Source organism: Acomys minous (genome assembly GCF_964271855.1).
Source record: "Acomys minous genome assembly, chromosome: 18".
Lineage (NCBI taxonomy): Eukaryota > Metazoa > Chordata > Mammalia > Rodentia > Muridae > Acomys > Acomys minous.
The window spans coordinates 10,113,217-10,128,760 of record NC_140501.1 but is presented as its reverse complement, the minus strand read 5'-3'; the positions used below and the strand labels follow the sequence as shown (position 1 = coordinate 10,128,760).

General features: G+C 35.2%; 1 long non-coding RNA gene across 1 annotated transcript in view; it reads left to right on the top strand.

Moving 5' to 3' along the window:
* LOC311589189 overlaps positions 1-9,755 on the top strand; it is a 33,603-nt gene extending 23,848 nt beyond the window's left edge. Inside the window, exons 2-3 of the long non-coding RNA XR_014776439.1 lie at positions 7,524-7,617; positions 9,560-9,755. This is a non-coding gene — a long non-coding RNA (uncharacterized lncRNA). The remainder of the gene's footprint in view (positions 1-7,523; positions 7,618-9,559) is intronic.
* Positions 9,756-15,544: the final 5,789 nt, after the last annotated feature.

Below are 15,544 nucleotides of genomic sequence, written 5' to 3'. Positions count from 1 at the left end.
TGCACGCACACACATGTCTGTGCACGTGTGCAAACACACACACACACACACACACACACACACACACACACACACACACACTTCTCTCACTCTCAGAATCTCTTAGTTTGCTGTCGTCCTCTGAATAGCATTGAAGCCCCATGAGATGATCCTCTTTCGTCTTAGCATGTTTACTGGTGTTCTTATTCCTGTCTTTCACAGGTGCATAGCTGATGAGTCTTTACAGGTGTATCTCCTCTGGTTCTTCCAAACTTGGCACTGTGATCCTTGAGTGTTAGGGGCAGGGACTGTACTGTAGATATATCAACTGAGGCTGGGTACTGCAGGATCATGTGTTCTCTGCATTTGGTTCGGTTTTGGCTCTCTGCAATGATCTTTCTATGTTATAAGGAAATATTCCTCTGATAAAGTGTGAAACCTATACTTACCTGTCAGTACGAATATCACTAGTTATGGCTTACATTTGTTTAATAAAGTGGAGGCAATAAGGTCTGTCTGGTCGACAAGAGGGAAATCATTCCTGGTACAAACATTCTAGCCAAATATCCAGATATCTTGGATAATCAATATATTTTTGTGTTATTCTTGTCTTGTTTATAAAACTTTATCTCGTACATCTGTATATTTTGTTACTTATTTGAAGCCTTAATTCTCCTTCTCACTCTGTTTCCTTTTAAGACCATTATGCCTCCCTCAATTTTAACTGTCACCTGGTTTTTAGTTGAGCATTTCCTGTTTATATACATGCTTTAAGAAAGTCCAGCTCCAGTTTTATCTCTTACTATCTGATTTCATATACTAAGAAGCAAACATACCTCAGTTGTTCAGGAAGTTGTGTGTATGTGTGTGTGTGTGTGTGTGTGTGTGTGTGTGTGTGTGTGTGTGTTGCCTTAAATAAAGAATACTTGAGGACTTTCTCACATTCATTTAGTGAATCATAAATTGAATTCACTAATATAGGAGATCTTAATGCCCATATACTGGAATTCAGTGGGTTTATTCTCTGTTAAATAATATCATAACACACAATATTAACTATATTTTGTTCTTCCATGACTGCTTTCATACATCCTACACTTCCTAAATGTGGAACATTACTTCTTCAATAGTTCTTAAAATTTCCATGATCCATGCAGCAAGTATATTACATAACATCCTACATTCTGTGTCACGGTATTATTATACACTATGTCGAAGAAGATTGACTCTGCATTCAATTTTTTCTCTTTTGACATGGTATACTCAGGAGGCATGACTCATTTGTTTCCTCCATATTCATGATAATCAGACATTATACTATCTTTGGTATTTTGTTCTCTTCTTTCTTCAGCAAATCCAGACATTGCTCTATGACTTCTTGTGAAAGAGAGTATATATTTTACTTATTTGCTTGGATTGGAGGAGACCTACTCAGATTCCAAGGAAACCACCCCCAATTTGTAAGAAATATCATTTGAGGATTAGCTTATAGATGACATGAAGCAGATTTCTGCATTTCAACAGGTGAAGGTAAAAATTTAATTAGGTAAAATACCCCGTACATCTGTCATTATCGAGCAGCATTAGCTAGAAATAATTGGATGTTTATGGTTTTATGATGTCTGCCCTTTCTTCCTCCAAATGTCAGAGAATTTGAATGAGACAGGCATTTCCTACCAGGCATGTTCTGGTGCAGTGTCTCACATCTGAATATTTAACAGAAACACCATTATGAATGAATAATAACATAGCCCCCTCACAAGTAAGAAATTTAGCAATATACTAGGGGTAGCACCACAAATCCACTCATGATATACTCTCTCACTTTATGTCAGAGGAGAATGGAAAAGTTGGAGAAATACTTCAGTCTATCCTATGTATTTATTTTCATTTGTTTGCCTGGAAATTTGTCATATTTTATTTTAATCTATAATTAATTTAATGAATGATTTCATTAATATATTTTAATATGTATTTATTACTATGTATACAGTGCTCTATCTGCACCTGAAAACCAAAAGAGGGCAACAGATCACATTATAGATTGTTGGGAGCTACCATGTTGTTGCTAGGAATTGAACTCAGGACCTCTGGAGGAGCAGTCAGTGTGCTTAGCCTGTGAGCCATCTCTCCAGCCCCTACATTAATATACTTAACAATCATATAAGTATCCACTATGCATTATACATATAGTTTATATTAGCACTTCTTAATTCATGCAATGTATTTTTTTGGGGGGTTGCTGTTGTTGCTTTGGATTTTATGTAGTTTACACTAAATTATAATCACATTTTTTTTCCATTCTCTTTTCTTTCTCTAGTCTCTCCCAATTCCTCTTCCTCTAACTCCTTCCATGTCCCCCCTCACTTTCAAATTGTTAGCCATTTATCTTTGATTATCATTACTAAAAGTATTTGTGTGTGTACATATACACACAGGCATGAATGTATATGTATATATGTGTGAACATGTGTATGTAGATTACATATGTGTGCGTATGGATATATGTGTATATGCATTTCGATATAAATGCAACCTGCTGAGTTCTTTTTTGTTTTTGTGTATATGTTGTTTTAGGGTGACCACTTTTTATTTGATGGCCAATTGCAATACTCATCCCTTTGAGAGGGTAACACTCCGTTCAGCAGTTATAGGTTGCCTGTAATTCTCCACTAGGTGTGTGTCCCTGTGGACTTTCCCCACTTCTGTGTTAACATACCTGTTGCTATTGCCATCTTCCAGGTCTTGCTTATCCAGCCATGTATAGAAGGAGTGCTTCACAATGGATGTCCTGCTAATCTAGCTCTTACAATCTTTCTGTCATCTTCCCTAACTCACAAATGAAGGATTTGTGATGTGGGAGCATCCTCTGGATCTGGGCTTCCCATAAACCCTCGATTTCTGTACTGTGTTCAGTTGAGATCTTCATTTGCTATACAGAGAGCCTTCTTTGATAACTGGTGATAATGATATCTATCTATAGATATAAAGATCAGATTAGGATGCAGTTTGATATCATTCTGGCCTACTAATTTGGCAATGGTGAGCTCTCTTCTAAAATTCAGGATGTAACCAGTTACAGAAAGTTGACTAGTTTTCTAGTAGCAGGCATGATTTCCCTCCTGTTAAGTGAAACTTATGTTTAATTAAACAGCTGATAGTTACCACCAACATGTGAATAGCACTGGTTGCACCTTGACAGGGCTCTTCCTGTGTTTGTCATTGTTGTGGTCCATTGGTGTTGCTTCTGGCTAGGGCTGTTCATTGCTTTCTTCCCTTGGAAGCCTGCATAGTACTTTCTGCTGCCATGGACCATGCTATAGCTGAGAAAGAAGGCTTTCGGATTGTATCCAAATCAAATAATCTGAAACCAATACTATAAGCGTGTGGTGCCTTCAGCAGAAGGGCTTACCATCTACCTCAGAGAGGTATGGCTACAGCCGTAGTTATATTGATTTGGCAGTCAATTGGAATAGACTGACCAAACATTTGAGAGGAGGTTTCTTGTGCCTGGAGCTGGCAGTTGTGTTAATCTATTGCATTTGTGGAGAATACTGTCAGACTAGGAGCATAACTACCCTTAAGCCATATATATGCAAATGCTTATATGTATTGCCTGTAATTTTCAGTCAGTAAAATGTAATAAGGTTTCATGAGGTTTTATTTAAAAGCCTTAGTGTGTTTCATCTCTCCTCTCTCTTCATTTGGAGCACCCTTCCTTATTTATCTATTTCCTATTTTATGTGACCTATATCTTGCTAAACCCCCATCAGTTCTCACCTCCACTGTTTCAGTATTCTTTCCCTGTGTCTCTGGTCACTCCATTTTGTTTATTCACATTTGAAGATTTGTAATCAGGAACTGTAGGTAAGAGAGAACATGAAGAATTTTTTATTCTGGCTCTAAGGAATGTAAAATATACAGGAAAAGTTTTAAGGATAAACAAAGCCATTTGAAGGAACATAGGTTCTAGCATATCTGCAGTTTTAAGCTGTTGGCTATCAGCTATCTGGGAATGTAGCTTCGGAAAATACAAGTACTCTAGGAAAGTAGTCATTATGTACAACTAATTCATTTGTGGTATTTGGCTAAAAGGAAGAGAATATAACTATGAACAGACAATATTGACTTTTGCAAGCTTCTAGGAATTGAATGTTCTCACACTTTAAATAGATCTTGTGTGGTGTGAAAAATTACAAATGGGATTCCTTTATATTGTAGTTGCTATTGTATTTTCTAATAATTTAATCCGAGCAAACCCTTCATTTCACCTCTGGGATTTAAATGTTAAATAAATAAGTAAAATTCTAAAGATGTATATTGATATAAAACAGTATCTTACTTCAGTGCGATTTTTAATGAATTTCAACAAAAATCCTTAAAACAGAATTTTCAAGACAGGCTGTAATGTTTTTAGGTTGGTACATTTATAACTGTTTTCATTTGTAGTTGTTACAGCAGTAACATCATTAAATTGAAAATGTAATAAATGGGTCAAATATTTTAGATAATAAAAATATAATTTAATATAAAATGTGTTACATATCCAAACTATCATGTGTTCATCATTTAATGCAAAGGCTCATTTTCAATTTATATCAATAAGCATGATTGATATACAAGGTGGTTTCTGTAGTAAGAGAATCTTTCCTTAGGTACAGGATATGGACAATTGTAAGAGATGATACAGGAATCAACTAGGTATACTGTGAAGTTAACATTCTTCCCATGTGCCTTTTGTTATCAGTGTTTCTGTTTTGATTTATAAGATGTTTACCAACATCCACATTTCTTATATGTTGGATATCCTCGAATGAAGTTGTGATTTATGTAACATAAAATGATATGTATTTTCTGCTGATATAGATTCTTTGTGCAGAAGACAGAGATCCCTATGATGAAGTTTTAAAGATTATGGGACAGAATATGAAACATCTTCACTTCAAAACATTTGAAATACAAAAGTGACAAAGTATTGAAGAGACTAGATAAAGGATAATTTCTAAATTCTGGATGTGTCAGTTTGTTAGAACTTTTTCTCTTTAAAAAATTCTCTATTTTTATTTATTTGTATTTGTGCATTTTAGTTTGTGTATTATATGTATGTTCAAATGCTTGGAGAAGCAAGAACAGGCTTCCAGTTCCTCTGGAGCTGAAACTACAGACTATGTTGAGCCATTTAAAGTGAATATTCGGGAGGAATCTATGGTATTATGGAATAACTGAAAGCACTCTTAAGAACTGTGGTATTTCTCAATCCCATCTGCCTTTCTCTTGAGAGTTTAGGCCCAGGATAGAATAAGGGTGGCCAATTTCTACTAAATGTTTCCCAGTTGTGTTGCATACCAATTCTTCACTGTAGTCCTCAGAAGAGTAGGGGTGTTAGAACCACAGAAAGTCCAATTCAACTTATTTACCTGGGTAAGCATCACAATCAAAAGGGTACCAAAGAGCTTGACAAGAGTCAGAAAACAATGGAAGATCCAGCATGTCATTTGGGCTGACTCACAGGTCTGTCAAAACATTTGTCTCTAAGTGAGTGAGAAAGATAAGAATCTAAATTTTATGGCTTCTTATATTAAGGGAATATATATTGGAAGACAGTTAATATTGATGGTTGACCAGAGACAGACATTTAGATGAAGATTATTTTCTTTGAAACCCATTATCAGTTGATACCAATATAAGACTTCTGGGGGGGGGCTGTTTTATTTTACTGTCTTTAGTGGGATTTTGGGCCTCAAGGCTCTATGGCACTACAGTTGTCACACAGACAGCAAAGACTGTCTGTAAAAACTCAGTTTACCTCTGCCATGCAAACAGAAAGAAAAGAGGAATAGCATAGAAAATTCTTGGTGTCACTTCTCCAATTATGCAGCCCTTAGAATATAGATGCTGTTAAACAAATGCCAGCATCAAATATGTAAGTAATAACTTCTAAAAATGTGTTAACTTTCTGCTGAAATGTTTATGAGTATATGCTAAATTTCTGGGCCGACTTCACATCACATAATTTCTTCTTCCATTATCCTTTCTCCAGATGACTTACTCTCCTCTAAGGTAGAGGATCAGCGTGACCTATTTTATTTAATTGCCCTTTGGATTAGGGCAGAGTTTCCATCTTTAAAGCAACAACATTCGAACCAAGAAATTTTCACTAAGATACATTCTGAGAATTAAACAATCGAGGTGAGCTGGTTCAGTAATAAGTTCCATTAACCAGCTCTTAACAATATAAACACGGGAAGGTTATGAAGTAGGCTTTTTACCATTTGTCACTACCTAAAGTTTTAATATAGCTAATTAAAATCCTTTCTCATTTTCACAGTAGGTAAAAGTTTCAATCGAGTTTCTAATAACTCATTTAAAATCTATTAAGATAGCAATGTGTTTTTATACAAAGTATCAATTTTCAGCTTGATTTAGCAAGAAAAGTGGATTATCTTTAGAGTAAAATATTAACTGTTCATCATATGAGTTACATTAGAAACATCTACTCATTGCCACTTTTACACTAAAGTTTATTTAAATATTCATTTTGGAACTACTCAGAACTATGAACAACATTTTGGGGGAAATTTGGTCCTCCCTTTGGCTGCAGGCATGCCACCTGTTACAGTATGCACTACCTTTTAATTGTTATCAAGCCACAGTTACAGCATCATGAACATAAAGGGAGGTGACAATTGTAATTTAGTTTTTAAATCTTTGGTTCTAGTTTGAATCAAACTTTCTACTTCCATATGCAGATACCACATGCAAGCCACATGCAAATTATTGATTTCATAAACTTAGAATTCCATATGGTGCAAAATGATTCATTTCCCTTTTCATTATTATCTGCTAATTATTTTTATTAAATTCAAATGTAGCTATAGTTTTTATCATTCAGGAAAGTTTACACAAATATTGTACTGGCTAGTCTATATCAACTTGATACAAGCTGGAGTCAGTTGGGATGATAGAAAATAAATTAAGAAAATACACCACCAGTCTGGCCTGTGTGCAAGTTTGTGAGTCATTGTCTTAATTGGTGATTGTTGTCAGAGTACCCAACTCACTGATGGTAGTGCCATGTAGGGTAAGTGGTTCTGGATATGTATGAAATAGCAGGCTCAGCAAGTCATGAGGAGTGAGCCAGTAAACAGCTCTGCACCATGGCTTCTGGGTCAGTTCCTGTCTCCAGGTTCCTGCCCTGACGTCCTTCAGCAGTGGAGTGTTACCTAAAAGTTTTAAGATGACAAAAATCTATTAGAACTTTATAATTCACAGACTTTTCCACTTTCTTGGAAAGCCAAATCTGAATGTATTTTCTATGAATAGAATAAATTCAAGAGAAAATTAAACAAAAAGAAGCCATAGTTATATAAATTGCTAGAGTTCAGAGGTGTTTATCAAAATTTAAAAAGAAATGCTTTCATTAAAACACAAAGGGGTACATCTTTAGTAGTTCACTTCTAACTAAAGAAAATGCTGGAAGGACTTTGTGTAGATTTATAAAATAGTGTTAGGACAAAATTATTCTTCCTCTGATTTTTATTTAGGTGGCAAAGCTGGGAGTGTGCCCTGGCCTGCTGGGTTCGACTAAAACTCTGGAGGAAGGTCACCTGTTGAAAATGCAAGACACAAAGAAGAAGAGTAAGTCTGATTGATCAAACTCTCACACTTTATTAGTCAGGCAGCAGCTTTTATAAGTCAGAAGGCAGGGGAGCATATTTCTATAGCAACCCAGCTGCAGGCTTTTCTCAAAACACAGGGAATTCCAGGCAGGGTCATAATGTCCTGCCACACAGGGCATCTTGCTTTGTCTTCGTCTAGTTTTAGTCTAACTGTTGACTCACAACAGGGTCGCTCCATCCCTATCTGTCTTTAGTCTAACTGCTGACTCACAACAAGGTCAGCTAGTTTCTGGTGAAAGGTAAGCTCTGGGAGAGATAGAGGCTTAAAGGTTCAGACTTGGACAAGATGGCTGAACATTGGCCATATGGCCTATCGTCCCCAACAGGAGTGTAGCTCAATGGTAAATCATTTACCTTCCTAAGCCTGAGTTTAATCTCTAGTCCTTCAGGAAATAAATACACAGTCTTTGCTGAGATGTTGAACACTTATCCCTTTTGGTATGCTGAGATTTTTTTTTCTTACTGAATTATTTTGCCAAGATGTCGAATGTCTTAATAATTCCTTTTAGCTAAATTGAATTCTTAAATGTTACATTTATACAATCATTTGCTCCTTCAAAATGTCCTTAAACAAGGGTTCATGGAAAGGTTATTGGTAATGATTATAAACTTTAAGAAAGCATTAATGATGGATTTTCTCCAGTTTCTCAATACGAGGGTGGGGTTCTATATCTGGAAAGACAGAAGCAGTAATTACGAACACTGAGTCCTTCAGGATTTCTGCTCCAAGTCCAACATGTGCTTGAGGAATAATGCAGATTCCTGCTGAAACACATAGACTCATAATGCATTCAATTAAACAGACAGTGCTAAAATATTGCAAGAAATCCTTGGACATGTTGCAAGAAAAATGCATCTCATCTTATAAGTAGATGCAGGAGAAATAAGCACTATTGTTTCACTACACATTCTAATGTTCTATCAGCTATCTGGGTATAAATTTGGGTGTAGGTGTATGGAGGTAATATAGTCTACATTCCTAGGCAGAAATTGTTTTGTATGCCTGTAATTCAAGCACATGCAATTGATTTTGTGTGACAACTGATGTTAATTATCAATATTCACAGTTGCACTTAACTTTTTTCTTAAAATATGTGAACTGTCAGTGGATACTAATGTCTTGCTAAACGCCGACTTTAATCCTCAAAATATCTAAACCTTCAACAGGTAGCCTACATAATTTGCTTTCATCCTTGTTCAACCATACTTTATAGCATTCTCTTTATAGAAGTTAGCATCAAGGAATCCACAGTTTCCAAACTTGCTTTTTCGTAGGTGAAATCATAGACACTCAATTTTTTCTAACTACTGGAATCTATGAAAAAGTTATATGACATGACAAAAGGAAATGTTGCTGAAAGATAGAATTAAATGTACTTATAAGCAGACATTAAAAGAAGAATATTGGTTTTAATAAGCTCCATCTAATCATAAAGTTTCTTTTTAAAGGTGAGAGAGTCATGATGAGAGTCAATGTTAGTATCACCACATGCTAATAAATGTTTTGTAGGTTAATAATGTCTTTAACGGTGGAGTATCTCCAAATGTCAGAGAATTCCAGAAGCTTATAAAATACAATGAGAAAAAGAAGCTATTTTGTTCCTGAACTGCACTGTATTAGACACTAATTTTACTTCACCATATCCCTTTTTAGAATGTGATTCTCTAGAAATATAAAATAAAAAACTAGATTGTTTAACCACTCAACTGTGGTTAAGTTCTCATAATAGTTCAAATATACTTTTCCACCTCAATGGCCACTACCTCCTTATCTCTGTAGTGGTCATCTTCTCATTACTTTAACAAATAACAAAAATACTCAACACATAAGGCAAAAGGATTATCTTGCCTCCCCAGATGCTCTGTCCTCTGTCTGACATATATTGACCCATTGGTTTCAGGCCCTTAGCAATGCAGCTTATCGTGTTGGGGCCATGCAGAAGAACAAGAAGGAGATGGTGTGAAAGCCAGGTGCAGAGAAGGAGGTCACAATTTCAGCATTACCTTCCGGGCTAAACTGTCAAGAACAGAATGTTCTCCCAGACTTACAAATTAAAGTCTCTGTCATCTCCCCATTCAAGTTCCTTAATAGGAACTTAACTTATCCTTTAATGTATGGCAAACCTCGTATTTACACTTGTGTATCAGATGAGACACCGTGGAGTATTCTTGTTCCTTAACAAAATTCGTTTCTTATGTTTTCATTTTTCCAGTATTTTAGCTTTGCATAATCCCATTAGTTCAAAGATTATGCTAAAGTGCTCAATTTTACTTTTCTCTGAACACTTATTTCAGTAATTTGTTTCTTGGTTTATTTGAAAAAACAAAAAGAATCTTGCTTTTAGTACTTATTTATGATAGTAATTAGCAGCAAATATAATTTCAAAATTCATAATCCTGACCCCAATTCATCTTTAAAAATTGAATTTCTATACAGAAATTCTTCCCAGATATTTGATACAGAAGTGAATTTTACCTTTTCACTTTATGTGCCAAATATGGCAGTATAAATATCTTTTCTAAGGTTCTCCAAGGAGCAGCTAAGAAACTTGTTTCCTGAAGTCTTTCTTCTTTGGTTCTCAGTTAGAATTGCCTGTGAGAGGATTCTACAGGATGTTTTTAATTTTCCACTGGGAATAGCAGACAGACATATACCAGATGTAGAGGCCACCGAAGACACATGAGCACAAGATACAGATGCTCAGTTCACTGTTACTGAACCTTGAGACAACCACTGGGAGCTTTTTTTTATCAACAACTCTTAAGATTTGAAAATGTTTCCAGTTGACTTCAATGCTTTTGTGTCTCATTCTAGATGTCATTTCCATAAATTCAGGAGCAACTTCTCTAATTATTGGATCCTAACCATATGTCACTCAATGTCAGTTCAAATTGCATTTCCTATTTTAAATCAATTCTATTATGTATGTCTAATATTTACTTATTTAATTGAAGTGAGGCGTCTATAAGGATTCAAGATTCCATTGCCTTGAATTAGGCAAAGACTATTGAGATGATATCAGGTGTTCTAAGATTCTCATCTCTGAGATTAACTCCTGTTCTTGGCAGCCCACCTTCTTACCCAAACTCTGCTCTTTATAAAAGTAGCATCTAAACCGAGCGTGGTGGTGCATGCCTTTAATCCCAGCACTCGGGAGTCAGAGGCAGGCGGATCGCTGGGAGTTCAAGGCCAGCCTGGTCTACAAAGTGAGTCCAAGATTGCCAAGGCTACACAGAGAAACCCTGTCTCGAAAAAAAAAAAAAAAAAAAAGTAGCATCTACTCAGCGATGTAACCTTACCTCTCTAGGCAGTCAGTGTATGATATTTATAGCTATCATTGATTACTATATCTTCATATATTCCATTCATAATTCATTAGCAAACAGAATAGAAAAATACACTAGAGTCGGACTACTTCTCACAGTACTGTAACCATCATCACACTGGTCTGTCAACAATTGTCACATTTTCTTATTGTCAGTTTAGATGTATTCTTTTCTTAGTTGTTACTTTCTTAAAGAATCATCTCAATAAAGCTATTATTAAAATTTATTGAAGACACATAAAATACAAAGTAATTAGCAAAGTAATAAAGATCCTATTAAACTGTTCAGAGCATATAAGTTTGTATATGTTGAAATAATATATAATAACTAAGGGTACAATATGAAGTATATTATACCTATTTTAATAATTAACTGAGCAGTTGTAGGATAGAATTACAATTCCTGTAAAAGCAGTTTGTTTCCTGGCAGAAATAAAGTGGAAATAAATTCCATAGAAGCATTAAACAGAGTATAATAAAACAAGTTCTAAAAATAGAAGTAATATATATTATCATTGGCCACATTGGACCCCTTGAATTATAAAGTATGATCTGAATTTATGGTTATTAATCCTCATAAAATATGTTCTGAAGGAGTGAAGATGCATTGGGAATGAAGGCATATTGTCATTCCCAGGAAGAAGTGTCTCTGGACATGGCAGATAAACCCTGAACAAATCAGAACAGTTATTTGGGATCACTACCCCTGAATTAGTTAAGAATAACTAAATGTTACATGAAAGAAACAACTTTACTTACCTAACAAAGCAATGAGAGAAAATTGCTTAAGGCAGATATATTGGGCCAAAGGCTGAAGATGTCCAGCGTTATAGAGATTTTGGATGACTGCTCAGGCAGCAAACTGTCTCTGTTATCTTTTCATTTGGGAAGCTGCTAACCTGTACTCCCTGTCATCTCAGGTAATTAATTTTTATTTCTTCTCAAGTCTCTGAGGGGGTTGAAGACCAGATAATTTAGTCTTACAGTTAAGGTTAGTTGTTTAGGGGTTAAGATGTTTTTAGGTCTAGATAGATGTTTTGAGTTGCTAAAGATGAGATATGATAGATATTGATTTACATTCAGAATTTTAGACTCACCAAAATAGGAAAGATGTTCTTTTCAGGGCTACCAACTACAAATAGCCAAAACACTATGAATGTACACTTACATGATTCCTGATTGGTCCAGGGTACTTCTTGCTGTAGGTATTTTATTGTATACATGTATACATATATATATATATATATAATAAAAAAGAAAATTTCTTAAAGTAAGGGAAATGTAACAGGGTACATTTTGAAATAATAATTGATCTATTTTTATCTTTCTATTATCATCAACCTAACTATGTCGGTCTATAGACCATCTGTCTATCATCTACTTACCTTATTTTAAATCATATGTTGTCTATCCATTGTCTATCTATATCTATAGCTACATATTTCTCTGTCTATCCGTAATTACCATCATCTATCTTTTTACTATCTACTGACCTAACTTGTCTGGAATAAAGACATAACTTTCCCAAACATTCCTAAATTTACCAATAATATTGTGAATTTGAAAACTGAATCACCTTTAATTTCTCTATAATATCCTCTAAAGTGCCTTGTATTTTTGCCTCACTTAAAGTTTAAAACTTGTTTTTATTGTGTAGCTTATAATGTCTCCTTGGGATACTACGTCTTCAAGTATATGGTGATTCCATTTCCATTTCTTTCATGTCAGTGTGTGTTTTATGAAATGTATAGAGTAGTGGGTTGTATAAGTATTTTCAAGGTACTTTTAGTGTTAGTTATTCCTCCTTTATATTCAGATCTCTATCTTGACCTCCCATTTACCTCACTTTAATACTTCTGTTCCAATATTGCCTTGGTCATTTTATAACCCAATATCCTATATCCTCTTCCTTAGAAGAACTCCTCCTGTGCCTTAGTCCTTTTCTAATTACCTAAACACTGTGTGTCTTATAAATGAACCACATTTATCTAAAGCATAAAAGTTAACAACTGCATATAAGCTATGTTTGTCTTTTGGTGTCTAGGTTGTCTCAGTCAGGATGATTTTTTCCAGCTCTTTCCTTTTATCTGCAAATTTTATAATTATTTTTAACAGCTTAATAATATTCCATTGTGTAAATGTACCATAGTTTCCTTTTCTATTCATTAATCATTGGATATATAGGCTGGTTCCAATCACTGGGTATTAGGAATTGAACATCACTGAACATGTCTTAAAATTTATCTTTGTAGTTAAGATATAGAGTACTTTGGGTATATGTTCAAGATCTTATATCTGAATTCTGTGGTAGATTTTTTTTCAGATTCTTGAGGAACCTCCACCCTGATTTCCATAGTGGTTCTAATAGTTTGCCCTTCCAGCAGAAATGAATAAAGGTTTCCTCTTCTCCAAATCATCAGCACCATGTGCTGTCATTTGTATTATTGATCTTGGCTATTCTGATGGGGATAACATGAAATCTCAAAGAAGTTTAATTTGTATTATCTTCTGGCTAACAATATTGAACATTTTAAAGTATTTCTCAGCCATTTGTGTTTCTTTGTTTGAGAACTCTCTATTTAGTTGTATACTCCATTTTTGAATTGTAATATTTGTGTTATTGATGTCCAGTTTTTTGGGCTATTTGTATATTCTAGATACTGACTTCTATCAAATATGTAATTGATGAGTATATTCTCACTCTGTTGGTGGGCTGTTTGCTTACATAATAGTGTCATTTGTTATACAGAAATTTCCAGTTATGAGAGTGGGTTATATCATTTTATGTCATTCGACAAAGTAGTACATAGACTTCCTCAATCACTGAAGGATGTTACCAAAGCTGTGTATTTCCACTTATACCATAACAGTAATACCTTCTGGCTAAATACACCACAAAGTTATGAGGTAGAACATGGAGAAATATACCTGGTACTCAATATAATCATGTTATAAGGTACTACTAAGAAGAAATGTAATCATCAATTTCAACAAGCTACACACCCTGTGAACTTCCAGAAAGATAGGACCATTGGTCCAATCATAGCACAAAGATATGGAAATAAACAACTCCTTTCAATTAGATTTAAAAGTCCACTCCATCATACACAACCCATACTTATAGTTGTGACTGAGGGCAAGAGTCTCAATTGGTCATGGGCACAGGGGGAAATTACTATTCCTGTGCTAAAGGAACACAGAGACACAATGATGACATTGCTATAATCCATGGATTGGTGCCTTTCTGAGTCTTCAGTAGATCATAATTAACACAGAGACCCGCAATTGGACAAGGTGTGAAGTGTGACTTTGAAGCCCGTAGGGAATTACTTTGAATTCTCTTAACATTTTTGCCTGAACAAAAGATAAAGTTTGCTCTCTTTTTTTTTTTATATTATCTTCACTATGTACCTGGGGCTAACTGGAACTCAGTATGTAACATTCTAGACAAAACATTATTTCTGAATGGTATTCTTTTTTTTAAAGTCATATCCCACTCCTCAGAGCTCAGGAATATATATAGAATTGGAAGTGGGGAATGAGAATGAAAGGGCCAGGGTGGTGGTCAATTTAAAGGAAATGGAAGTTTTCAGATACAAAAGGGTAGATGCATATTTAAACTCACAGGCACTTTCATAGCATGCATACAACCTATATATGCCAAGCCAGACAAAATTCACAGGACAAATGAGGGCAGCTGCCAAACAAAGTTATTCCCAAATCATAATATAATAAAATATGTTGTAAGAAATTCTCAAAGAGTAAGTTAAGAACCTAATTCTTGGCTTTCAAATGTGTAATATTATTTTTATACTTAAGAAACACATGATAAAGTCTAATGGATATTTTGGCAAACAACAAAAACAAAACAAAACAAAACACATCCTAGAAACTTTTCAATGAACTTTAGGTACTTTCTACAATGTGCTTACCTTTTAGCATTTTTGTATCCTCCCTCCACCACTCCCTCCTCCCTTCCCTCCTCCCCTATCATGTGACCTCAGCCTATCAAGTCTCACTTGGACTGCCTTCATCCTCTTCCTCTGTGGCCTGGCAAGGCCTCCCCACAAGGGAAAATTGAGGAATGAGTGGGAGTCCAAGTCCATGTCAGAGGTGTCCCGCATTGCCCATGCTATAGAACTCACAAGGAAACTGGTTTGCCTTTTGACTAAATCTGAGCAGGAAGTCAAGAATATTATTAGAAGTCATTTTACTGTAACTTTCTTTTTAATTGCAGTATTTGCTTTTACTCTAGTTCTCTGAGCTATCTAGCCTCTGGTTCTTGGTCACCCAAGCAATGTCTAGTATGGATTCCATCTCACAGAGTTGGCTCTAAGTCAAATAAAAAATATTCTCTAATTTTAAATGATCTTTTTTATTCATTTTTCATGTAAAACATGTAGACACTTGAAAATACAGACACATGTGAACACACACACATGAATGTACTCATGCACTTATGCACACACGGATGCATGCATGCATGTACTTAGAGAGAGGGGGGGGGAGAGAGGGAGAGAGAGAGAGAGAGAGAGAGAGAGAGAGAGAGAGAGAGAGAGA